This window comes from Lissotriton helveticus, chromosome 3_2 (genome assembly GCF_964261635.1).
Source record: "Lissotriton helveticus chromosome 3_2, aLisHel1.1, whole genome shotgun sequence".
NCBI classification, from domain to species: Eukaryota; Metazoa; Chordata; class Amphibia; order Caudata; family Salamandridae; genus Lissotriton; species Lissotriton helveticus.
Window position 1 is genome coordinate 332,417,773 of NC_136062.1, and position 13,368 is coordinate 332,431,140.

The window sequence follows — 13,368 nt, forward strand, 5'->3', positions numbered from 1 at the left end:
GCAATCCACTGCTGATGATGTCACATATTACATCATTCATGACATGGTCAGTGACATCACTGATGACATCACTGATGACATCTCAAATGACATCACTGATGACATCACTGATGACATCACTGATGACAACATCCAGTGACTGTATGTTTCTGTAAAGTTAAAATGTGTCTTACATATTGAAGAATGAGTGGAAGTATAAGTGTCTGGACAAAGGATTTAGTAGGTGCATGACTGAATGTATGAGTGAGTGATTAAATGTGTCTCACTGAGTGCATGGGTTAGTGACTAAACTGTCTTAATTTGTGCATCATTATGTCTGTTGTTCTGTAAACTGCTGCATGTGTTGATCAGTAGCTATATGATTAACTATATGGGTTACTGATTGATTGTCCAAGTATTTGTATGGGAGACTGAGTGTGTGTGTGGCTGGCTGGGGGGTGTGTGACTCTGTGCAGATCAATGTGTACTTGTATCAATGATTGTATAAGAAGGTAAGTATGTGTTAGTATATGTTTGAAAATGTAAGGTGCTCTATGTTTAACTGTATAGACAAGAAAATGGAAGTGTCATTGATTCTTTACAGGACTGACTAGGTGTGTGAGTAACTCCATGGATGAGTGGCAGACTGTGAGTGTCTGTATAGGTGTATGAGTGCATATGATAGTGTTGTAAAGATGAGTGATTGTATGTATGAATGATTGTATGGGTGAATGAGTGAATGTGTGTGTAGACATAGGAATCAGTGAGTGCGTATGTAGTAACTAGTATTGGTGTGTCAATGGTTTCAAAATTATACTCTGTATTTAACACTGGGTGAAACAGAGGTTATATTAAAATGTGAGGAGATGCATTGTATTGTCACATGAATGATATCATCAGTGATGTGGTCATTGATGTCAAATGAGATGTCATCAGTGATGTCATTTGAGATGTCATCAGTGATGTCATCAGTGATGTCACTGACCATGTCATGAATGATGTAATATGTGACATCATCAGCAGTGGATTGCGGGTGCGCGATATATAGTTAGTGCAACTAACTATATATGGAATTTCAATGGTTTTGTGTGAGTAAAATAAGGTTTTGTAAATGCTAATTCCTAACTATATATGGTCTATAACCTATGGTTTTTTCAGTGAATTTTCAAGGTTTTGTAAATGCTAATTCCTAACTATATATGGTCTATAACCTATGGTTTTTTCAGTGAATTTCATTGGTTTTTAACAGCTAATATCTGTAGCTGTAAAATGTATTCTTCTTTAAATCCAAAAATATATTTTATATGTTTATGAATAATTTTTTTTTTAAATATTTTTTTTTCTTCGTTCCCGCTTCGCGAATCGGGAAGCTTCCCGTTAGCTGACCTTGATGCCGCGAAATAGACCGCGAGCCGGTAAACGTTTCTTTACCGCAACTGCCGCGTTAGAAAACAACATTGTGACGCCTCCCGTCCGCATGACGTTTTACGTTGTCGCGTGATACGTCATATGACGTGCTACGTTAGCGAACTGGTACGCGAAGCGAGTCGCAAAGCGCAGGTTTCTGGAAGCAAACCGGGAGGCCCTGCAAAGCGCTTAACGTAAACACAGCAGGTCATGTGACTTGGTAATAACACTTTTCATTGGTTCATTTCACTTTTGGTTTCCTAATGATGTAAGACTAGGTCATATAATATAAAATGAACACTTTTCATTGGTTGAGAACTCTTGTTTTTCCCAAATGATGAAAATCCCTCCTTCTTTCCTCACTCTGACTTTCATCATTGTGAGAGAAAGACCCTTTGTTACCAGTGAGCAATGGCTTCTTTAGTAGCTTCAGCTGGTGCTTCCCCACCACCTCCACCACATCCAAGGAAGAGTGGACCACCTGCTCAAGTTATAATTCAACAAGAAGAGGAAGAAGAGGAACAGGACGACGAGCACGAAGAGAGGCAGTTTTTGCCTGAGGAGCCCAGGACGTCTCACCGGAAAGAAAACTTCATTTGGCAATTTTTTTAAATTCCCAAAGGTCAGAAAAAAGTAAATGCAAGATACGTAACTTGCCTTATATGTCAAGATAGACTGTCCAGAGGGACAGAGAAAAAATACAGTTTCGGAAACTACACAATGCATCGCCATATGACTAGGTGGCATCCTAACAACTACAGTGCTGCACAGTTTCGGAAAGACCTAGATAATCTCCCTATTATGGCCAGAAGATCTGTTGTACCGGAAGTAACGGGACCAGAGGGCAGGGAGATAGTGCCAAATATACAAATGAGATTTGGTGAAGTAAAACACATCTGCGTACATTGCGATGGATTCATTTGCTACGGAGAAAGAAGCATCACTCTGATCAACAGAGCTATTGACTATCATATGCAAGTTTGTACGAAACGCCCAAAATAATAAATACTTTTTTTTGTTTTGTTGCTCCTGTTGAGCCCTTTACAATGAATCGTTTTCATTGCCCCCTCCAAGAAAAACCCCAAAAAATATAAAACTGTTCAGAAAAATTCAAAAAAAGTAAAAAAAGTTCAGAAAAATAATAAAAAAAAATAAAACAACAAAAACAATAAAAAAAAAGTTCTTTTCAGAACTACCTCCCCGTTATTAAAAAATTGGTACAATATTTGGAACTGTGCCAACCTCTATTTCTCGTAGTTCGCTTCCCAGTTCGCTCGCCGGTACGCGAACCGGAAGTGAACCAACATTTTTTTTTTTAAAAAGAACAGTAAGTATAAGGGAAGGAAACAGACACTTATGTTAAAAGAAAGACAGCTATAAGGGAGTAAACTAGAGATACTATTACCCGTAATCCACTGCTGATGATGTCACATATTACATCATTCATGACATGCTCAGTGACATCATCAGCAGAGGATTGCGGGTTTTTTGGCAACGTGCCTTATCCACGGTTTAATAACGCTGCCTTTTGCTTTATATAAGTTTTCAAATTGTATGAAATATATACCAATAGGTCGTTATGAACCTTTAGGTAGTGCTTTTCTTCATGAGGTCTGGTCGCTTCCATACACATACAGATGTTTCAAAGATGATCAAGAAGTTTATCTGAATGGAGAGGAAAGCACTGAGACGCCACATCATTCACTAATGTGTAGGCACATACAGTTACACGGTTCATGCAACAAACACCGACCAAATATGGCTTGCGTGTTGCAAGGCACGCCAGTTCCTGCTATCATCCCCACGTTCAAGTTGTTGGAAAATGGTAGTTATTTTATGCTCAATAATGAAGATTGTTCTGGGTTAATTAAAAGTATTCCTTTTATCGTAACAGTAAGTGAACGGGTTATTTGCTGCAGAAATGTTCTATTTCCTCCCACACATGAACATAGGGAGTTTTCAATCTCGCCACAAATACCAACCTTGGGAGCAGATTTCAACGGCATGGCAAGAATAAGAGCTCTTTTGTCTCAGAGAGAGGTGGCCTTGAGTTCGGCCCGTGAAACTTTCGTGCTTCACATAGCGAACACCCGTACAGAGGTGCAGACCCTTTTCAATACAGATTTGCCTTTCCATTTCAGCAAGATGGTTCGGACTATCTTTAACGCGTCCTCCACAAAGGCCCTGGCGCACTTTTTTAAAGTTGTTACCAGTGGTCTTGTGACTTCATTTGAGAAAATCTTTGGAGTCATCCCTGCTTTCTTTCATTCTATTTTTTCCACTCTGCTTCGTGGATTCCCATTTTTACTTGCATTACCAGCGGACGCTCTTGTGCTTTTTTACATTTTTAAATATGGATGTCCCTCCTGTGCAAGCTCCCGCCCTGCAGCTGCTGACACTGTTCCGCAATCGCATGCTAGAATATTATGGCACAATGCCGTTGGCGATATTAAGCACGGCATATGGATTATCTTTTCGATTCTCCTACTTCACCTGTGTCCAGCCTGTATTTCACTGCCTGACCTGTGATTTCGATTGGGCCATTGATTTGTGCCTCTGCGGACCGGTTTCTCCTGACGTCGACTTTAATCAGCTGATGACTCCTATCATTACTCACGAGTTGGTTTGTCCTGGCGAAAGGATTATGGCTGTGGCATTGATGCATGGACTAATTGGTCCCTGGAATTTACTGGCGGCAACACAGTCTTTCTTGGAACAGAGCTTTCTTGAAAACCCACCGAGCTGTCCTCTGATGGTGATAGAGGATCCAGTGCTGGGAGAGCACGTATGTTCTTTTCCGCTTTTAAATTGGATGGCTGAACTCTTTTCGGATGAAGACGGTGACTTCCTATTGGAGGCTGTTGCAGCTTATTTTGCATACACAGTTATGTCATAGACCTTTTTCATGTTTGATATGCTGAGTACTAGCATTTCATTGACAATTCATTGACTTATTTGTCAAGTTTTTATTATTTAGCTTGCCTATTGGCTTAAGACTCGATAAAGTACTTGGCTGTTTTATTTTTCTTTAGCATTAAATTTTCCTAGTTTTTAATGCTTTACCTTGCGGACCGTCCACATATAAACTTGCAATCTGCTCTCATGAGATGGCACTTCTATTATCTTATTCAGTTCGTTTCCGGATCATGGGGAGGTGTCATCTAGGTCCTGGATATCTTTACACCGTGTTAAGTTAGCATGGGCTCATTACCGGTTTAAACGCCATTTTTCCTTTTTTGCAACTTCTGCACACGACACTTAGTTGTTGCTTTAGCTTTCAACCTAGTAGTTCATCGTGGTTTACATGAGAATAATATGTTCTTGCTCTACTATCTGCTTTGCTTGTTAAACTATATCTGTACAGCGAGTGCTGAAGTTTCAAGAACAACACGATACAGAATTGTTATGAGGTCTGATCTCCACGACTTCATACTCATAACATAAGTGCAACTTCTGCCAATTCTGGGCATGAGGCGGGTTTTATATTGCTTTGCCGAACACACATACACAACAGTTGATGCGGTTCACATGAAGAGAGAGCTGGTGTATGCTGATGTGATTCCTTCAAATCTAAGACACTAAAGTATGGGCACGCCCTAAACCAACACAAAGAGACCTTCTTAGCAAATAATATAATATGTGTATTAGGGAGGGTGAGATATAAGCAGCCGCGGGCCGTGGAGGGAGTTACGGTGGGGCAGGGAGGCGGGGAGGGGGAGGGGCAGGGTGGAGCCCTCTCCACCCTGCCCCTCCCCCTCCCCGCCTCCCTGTCCCACCGTAACTCCCTCCACGGCCCGCGGCTGCTTATAAGTGTTGCTAACTCTTATTCATTTACAGCATGTTAACATACTGTCACCATTCGCTTTTTATGTACTAGTAACTATGCTGGTAATTTTGCTACTGATAATATGTGTACTTGTATTATCTAAGATACTACGCCTGAGAAGACGGCATTAGTAAATAAACATTTCAAATACACATGTGTTCTTCTTAACTCCATGTTCTGGTTTCTAAGAAATATATAACGACCGACTGTTCATGAGTTCCACGTATCCTGAGGTACTATAAGTTCATATTCTGGATTGTCTAAACATTGAGAGTTTGTTATATCCAATGTGACACTGTACCTAGCTTGCTAAGGGGTTTTGATTACTAAGGTGAGTTCTGGGACACCCTAATTCGCCGAGGTTCCAATCCTCTGTCCACAGTTCTGTGTGAGAACAGAAACCCTGCGACAGGGGCACCCCTGAGCCTTGCTGGAGCTTCATCACACTTGCGATACAACTCCAGCAATGCGCCACCTTTACGGCACAGATACGTCACGCATCTGTGCTGTTTTTGCCCCATGATGCGCCGCATTGTAAATGCAGCACACCATAGGTGACGGAACAGCGGCACAGAATGACTAACACATCCCTGGTGATGCGCCAGTCATCATAAATCTATCCCTATGCTTCTTATCTTGTTAGAGATGAACCGCCATATGTATCATCAAAGTTTTTTGCATTTCCTAAATAGCGAACTTTAAGGAATAAATAGCGATTCTTTACCATTCCTAGTTTGCGATGACCTATTTGCTAATTACAAATTACCCATTCATTTCCATGCAGCAGGAGGCCCATAGGAATGAAGGTGCAATTTGCGATTAGCAATTACCTCATCGCAAATTACGAATTTTTCCGAGGGTGCAGGGGTGTCTCAAGAACACCCTGCTGCACCCCCGAAAAAGAAATTTGGGGGCATATGGCGCACATAAATTTTGAAAACATTCCTTTACCTCAAAAACGATTTTCTTTTTTTTTTATATATTCATACTTTGAGTTTCAAAACAGTCTCAGAAACACACCAATTTGTCTTCAGCAGAGCAAAAGGTATGCACTCCAGAGTCTGCAGCTATCAAAAGCACAGAAATGCTGTAATTCCTCACACATATCTCTCATGTCACACCAATCAAAACTCTTCCCTCACTTTTTTTCAAAGCAAAACCCTGCCCCCTCTCTGCTTTTTCTGCATAGCAACCACCTCTTGCAAGACCTCTGGTGTTTCCAAGTTCACACAACAATGTTGCAATTGAACTCTGAACTCTCAGTGCACCTGCATATCCAGAGCATTCTTTCATTTAATGATTTTTTCTTCGCCACTCAAAATACATCTTTCAACGAACTCATCCATGCACACTAACTTTCTGTTTTCAGCAATCAAAATCCACCAATCACTCTTACTGCTTCATTAACACAGAAACTCCTCAGTTTTTTTCATTTTACACTCTCATTTTTTCAACTGCCATTTCATTGCCACACTTCATCTGACTGCAGCAGAACCTTCTCTCGCCATGTTTTCTGTCTGGATTGTTGGACATAGTTATATCTATTGGGCTCAAAGGTACGCTGAAAACAGGAACTTACCTAACCTCAATTTACAAGATGTGGAAATTAAGTGGTTTGGCCACAGAGGATTAAAATGTCACCAATTGATACCATTGGTGAAAACCTTTATGCATTTGCCAAAACCTGACCTGTTAATTGTGCACTGTGGAGGTAATGATTTGGGCACTTTGACTGGGGTAGGTCTGGAAATGCTTTTAAAGGACACCTTTGAGCAATTGATGGCACTTTTTCCTCAGACTGCCTTGGTATATTCAAATATATGCCAAAGACAAAAATGGAGGTGGTCGAACCAATTTTGTCCACAAATTGAGAAATCGAGGAAGCATGTAAACAAATCTGTTTCAGCTTACATGAGAGACCATGGAATGGGCTCCCTGTACAACAATAACTTGCGTTACTACATGCAAGATATCTACAGAGGAGATGGAGTTCACTTCTCAGATGAGGGCAACAGAATTTTCACTCTGAATTTAAGACTGTGCATTGGTACCTACTTATAAGTACCTAAATGTACCATAAACCCAAAAGCTCTTCTCAGAGCTACCCTACATCTGATCACTCACAATTATTATTTTACTCTAACTTTTTTCACTAATTTTCAAGAAAGTACGCTCCCCAGAACGCTTCCCGGTTCACGAACCGGGCGCACTCCACGCAAAAAAACTAAAAAAACGGTATATTTTTTTTTTGCCCTGCGAGACCCTTTCAAAGCCTCCACATCAAACCTAGGGGGTCAGGGACGATCTACTATGCCCCCTTATGGTCATTTGCCCCTTCGCTTTGGCCTCCTCTTGTCTCTCGATCCTACCGAGAGACAAGATGGCGGCCGCTACGGACTGTTTGGAATGTTTACAGACGCCGAAGAACCAATCAGCTTCGCAAACCTCCGTAACGCGAAAAGTACACGAAGCGGAGCGCTGTTACAGATATATATCTTTTTTTGAACGTTAATTTCTCAAAATCCACTGGAGCACATATATTGAGACCTAGCAAAGGCACATCGGGCTACCAGTCCCTAATAGTTTCGTGCAAATCCATTCAGCCGTTCGATTATTATTATTAATTTTTTTTTTTGCCCCGCGGGGCCCTTTTAAAACCTCCACATCAAACCTAGGGGTCAGCGAGGATCTACTATGCCCCCTTATGGTCATTTGCCCCTTCTCTTTGGCCTCCTCTTCTCTCTCGATCCTACCGAGAGACAAGATGGCGGCCGCTACGGACTGTTTGGAATGTTTACAGACGCCGGAGAACCAATCAGCTTCGCTTCACAAAGCTCCGTTGCGCGAAAAGTACGCGTCCTGGAGCGCTGCCCGGTCCGCTGTTACAGATATATATCTTTTTTTAAACGTTAATTTCTCAAAATCCACTGTAGCACATATATTGAGACCTACAAAAGGCACATCGGGCTACCAGTCCCTACAATTTTGCCAAGTTTCGTGCAAATCCATTCAGCCGTTCGGGCTAAAAGTGAGGCCAACCGCCCTATGGAAAACTCAATGTTAAAAACACGTTTTGGGACCCCCCTTTTTACTCGGCCCCCCCTTGACGAACCCCCCCAAATTTTCAAGGGCTGCTCAGAAACAAAATGTGCCATTTTCCTGAAAATTTCAGCCAATTCCGTCCACAAACGCCAAAGTTATTAGACATAGAATTTTCAAAAATCCCATAGAGAAAAAATCCTAACTATATATACCTACTGGCGACCGCCAGTAGGTAATATATATATATATATGTACACATATATATATATAACATTAAATAATAAATACTATATATATTAAATAATAACATTGAATTGTTTTAAACAAAGTAGATTTAATATATATTTTATCAAATATAACAAATAAACTTAATTGAAAAAGTTAACCACACATACATAATATTAAATATATTATATATGTATATATATATATATATATGAAAGAAACAGGTTGCCCTGGTAGAGGAGATCACATTTGTAGGGGTAATGCACACAGCAGGCGGCAGCAGAGCCTTTCAGCTGCCCTTTGCTCGTCAATGCGTGACTGCCACCATGCCTCGCTTAGCTGACGCCCATGTGGGCGGGACTATTACAACTGAATAAAGCTGATCCACTTAAACCCGCTGTCTGTGTCATATTGGAAAGAGCCAGTGATCAAGAGCTTACACGCTCGAAACGCGTTTGGCAGTCACGCATTGACGAGCAAAGGGCAGCTGAAAGGCTCTGCTGCCGCCTGCTGTGTGCGTTACCCCTACAAGTGTGATCTCCTCTACCATGGCAACCTGTTTCTTTCATGTTTAGCGGCATGCCTAGCCGCGAGGAGGTCCCGCCGCGTCATCGCGGATCCCTGGAGTTCGGTACTTCCGAGCTCTGTTTGGATTGAAGGGGGCCTGACGGGCGGAATTATTGGCAGAACTGGGAGCGGTCCTTTGTTTCTTCAAGCCCACTTGGGTAAGACATTTTGTGAACTTTTCAATCAGGCAAGCGGTACCCAACCGGGTTTTGTATGGAACTACTATGTCCTAGCTGCGATGGGCTTCACTATAGATACCAGCATTCCTCGCTTAGCTGACGCCCATGTGGGCGGGACTATTACAACTGAATAAAGCTGATCCACTTAAACCCGCTGTCTGTGTCATATTGGAAAGAGCCAGTGATCAAGAGCTTACACGCTCGAAACGCGTTTGGCAGTCACGCATTGACGAGCGAAGGGCAGCTGAAAGGCTCTGCTGCCGCCTGCTGTGTGCGTTACCCCTACAAGTGTGATCTCCTCTACCAGGGCAACCTGTTTCTTTCATATATATATATATATATATATATATATATATATATATATATATATATATATATTCACTGAAAAAACCATAGGTTAGAGACCATATATAGTTAGCTGGACATTTTATTGACATAAAACCAATGAAATTCCATATATAGTTAGTTGCACTAACTATATATCGCGCACCCGCAATCCACTGCTGATGATGTCACATATTACATCATTCATGACATGGTCAGTGACATCACTGATGACATCACTGATGACATCTCAAATGACATCACTGATGAGATGTCATTTGAGATGTCATCAGTGATGTCATCAGTGATGTCAATGATGTAATATGTGACATCATCAGCAGTGGATTGCGGGTGCGCGATATATAGTTAGTGCAACTAACTATATATGGAATTTCATTGGTTTTATGTCAATAAAATGTCCAGCTAACTATATATGGTCTCTAACCTATGGTTTTTTCAGTGAATTTTCAAGGTTTTGTAAATGCAAATTCCTAACTATATATGGTCTATAACCTATGGTTTTTTCAGTGAATTTCATTGGTTTTTTAAAAGCTAATATCTATAGCTGTAAAATATATTCTTTATTACGTGACGTATCACGTAGCCACGTGAGACGCCTCATGACGCGTCGCATAACCGTGACGTATCGGCTCTGCAGCGCAAACAAAACCCGTAACGTAAGCGTGCCGGATATTTATATAATTTTCAATAATGTCACATGTGCTTTGTTCCAATTTGCCTCTTTTAGCTTAAAGGGTTTTCTATGCCTGTGTCTCATCTTACTCTGTGCCTGTGTGGTATCTTAAATATGATTTATTTAATGAAGATACACTGCTGTATGTAGTATGGGGACGATTAAGAAGCATATTGTGTTTTTGTATGGTGTGTATTGGAAAAGAATTTTTGAAATGAGTTAGGTTTCTGCTTTGGTTTGTAGTGGTCATTTAATTGGGTTGTGCTCTGTGTTTTCTGGTAAAAAGTATGCTATAGAGAGATGGTAAATTACATGCAACATGCTGCTCATTTGTTTAGATGACTTAAAAAGGATTTATGAGCAGAGACACACATACTGCTTGCAGAGACAGAGATGGTAAATTACACGCACTGCTTGCAGAGACAGAGATGGTAAATTACATGCAACATGCTGCTCATGTGTTTAGATGACTTAAAAAGGATTTATGAGCAGAGACACATACTGTTTGCAGAGACAGAGATGGTAAATTACACATACTGCTTGCAGAGACAGAGATAGTAAATTACATGCAACATGGTGCTTATGTGTTTAAGATGACTTAAAAACGATTTAGTATAGAAAATAAAAAGTCTGGTATATATATATATATGCTTATATATAGGTGGCTTATATATAGGGACCGTTAAATATTAGGAGCAGACACACATACTGCTTGCAGAAACAGACTTGGTAAATTACACACACTGCTTGCAGAGACAGAGATGGTAAATTACATGCAACATGATGCTCATGCAACATGCTGCTCATGTATTTAGATGACTTAAAAAGGATTTATGAGCAGAGACACACATACTGCTTGCAGAGACAGAGATGGTAAATTACACACACTGCTTGCAGAGACAGATATGGTAAATTACATGCAACATGCTGCTCATGTGTTTAGATGACTTAAATAGGATTTATGAGGAGAGACACACATACTGCTTGCAGAGACAGAGATGGTAAATTACACACACTGCTTGCAGAGTCAGAGATAGTAAATGACATGCAACATGCTTATGTGTTTAAGATGACTTAAAAACGATTTAGTATAGAAAATCTTTTCTGCTAAAAAGTCTGGTACATATATATATATGCTTATATATAGGTGGCCTGTTTTTGGCCAGTAGAGACCGTTAAATATTAGGAGCAGACACACATACTGCTTGCAGATACAGAGATGGTAAATTACACACACTGCTTGCAGAGACAGAGATGGTAAATTACATGCAACATGATGCTCATGTGTTTAGATGATTTAAAAAGGATTTATGAGCAGAGACATACATACTACTTGCAGAGACAGAGATGGTAAATTACACACACTGCTTGCAGAGACAGATATGGTAAATTACATGCAATGTGCTGCTCATGTGTTTAGATGACTTAAAAAGGATTTATGAGCAGAGACACACATACTGCTTGCAGAGACAGAGATGGTAAATTACACACACTGCTTGCAGAGACAGATATGGTAAATTACATGCAACATGCTGCTCATGTTTTTAGATGACTTAAAAAGGATTTATGAGCAGAGACACACAAACTGCTTGCAGAAACAGAGATGGTAAATTACACATACTGCTTGCAGAGACAGAGATAGTAAATTACATGCAGCATGGTGCTTATGTGTTTAAGATGACTTAAAAATGATTTAGTATAGAAAATGTTTTCTGCTAAAAAGTCTGGTATATATATATATGCTTATATATAGATGGCCTGTTTTTGGCCAGTAGAGACCGTTAAATATTAGGAGAAGACACACATACTGCTTGCAGAGACAGAGATGGTAAATTACACACACTGCTTGCAGAGACAGATATAGTAAATTACATGCAACATGCTGCTCATGTGGTTAGATGACTTAAAAAGGATTTATGAGCAGAGACACACACACTGCTTGCAGAGACAGAGATGATAAATTACACTCACTGCTTGCCAAGACATATATGGTAAATTACATGCAACATGCTGCTCATGTATTTAGATGACTTTAAAATGATTTATGAGCAGAGACACACACACTGCTTGCAGAGACAGAGATGGTAAATTACACATATTGCTTGCAGAGACAGAGATAGTAAATTACATGCAACATGGTGCTTATGTGTTTAAGATGACTTAAAAGCGATTTAGTATAGAAAATGGTTTCTGCTAAAAAGTCTGGTATATATATATATGCCTATATATAGGTGGCCTGTTTTTGGCCAGTAGAGACCGTTAAATATTAGGAGCAGACACACATACTGCTTGCAGATACAGAGATGGTAAATTACACACACTGCTTGCAGAGACAGAGATGGTAAATTGCATGCAACATGCTGCTCATGTGTTTAACGACTTAAAAAGGAGTTATGAGCAGAGACACACATACTGCTTGCAGAGACAGAGATGGTAAATTACACACACTGCTTGCAGAGACAGAGATAGTAAATTACATGCAACATGCTTATGTGTTTAAGATGACTTAAAAACGATTTAGTATAGAAAATCTTTTCTGCTAAAAAGTCTGGTATATATATATATGCTTATATATAGGTGGCCTGTTTTTGGCCCGTAGAGACCGTTAAATATTAGGAGCAGACACACATACTGCTTGCAGATACAGAGATGGTAAATTACACACACTGCTTGCAGAGACAGAGATGGTAAATTACATGCAACATGATGCTCATGTGTTTAGATGATTTAAAAAGGATTTATGAGCAGAGACATACATACTGCTTGCAGAGACAGAGATGGTAAATTACACACACTGCTTGCAGAGACAGATATGGTAAATTACATGCAATGTGCTGCTCATGTGTTTAGATGACTTAAAAAGGATTTATGAGCAGAGACACACATACTGCTTGCAGAGACAGAGATGGTAAATTACACACACTGCTTGCAGAGACAGATATGGTCAAATACATGCAACATGCTGCTCATGTATTTAGATGACTTAAAAAGTATTTATGAGCAGAGACACACATACTGCTTGCAGAAACAGAGATGGTAAATTACACATACTGCTTGTAGAGACAGAGATAGTAAATTACATGCAACATGGTGCATATGTGTTTAAGATGACTTAAAAACGATTT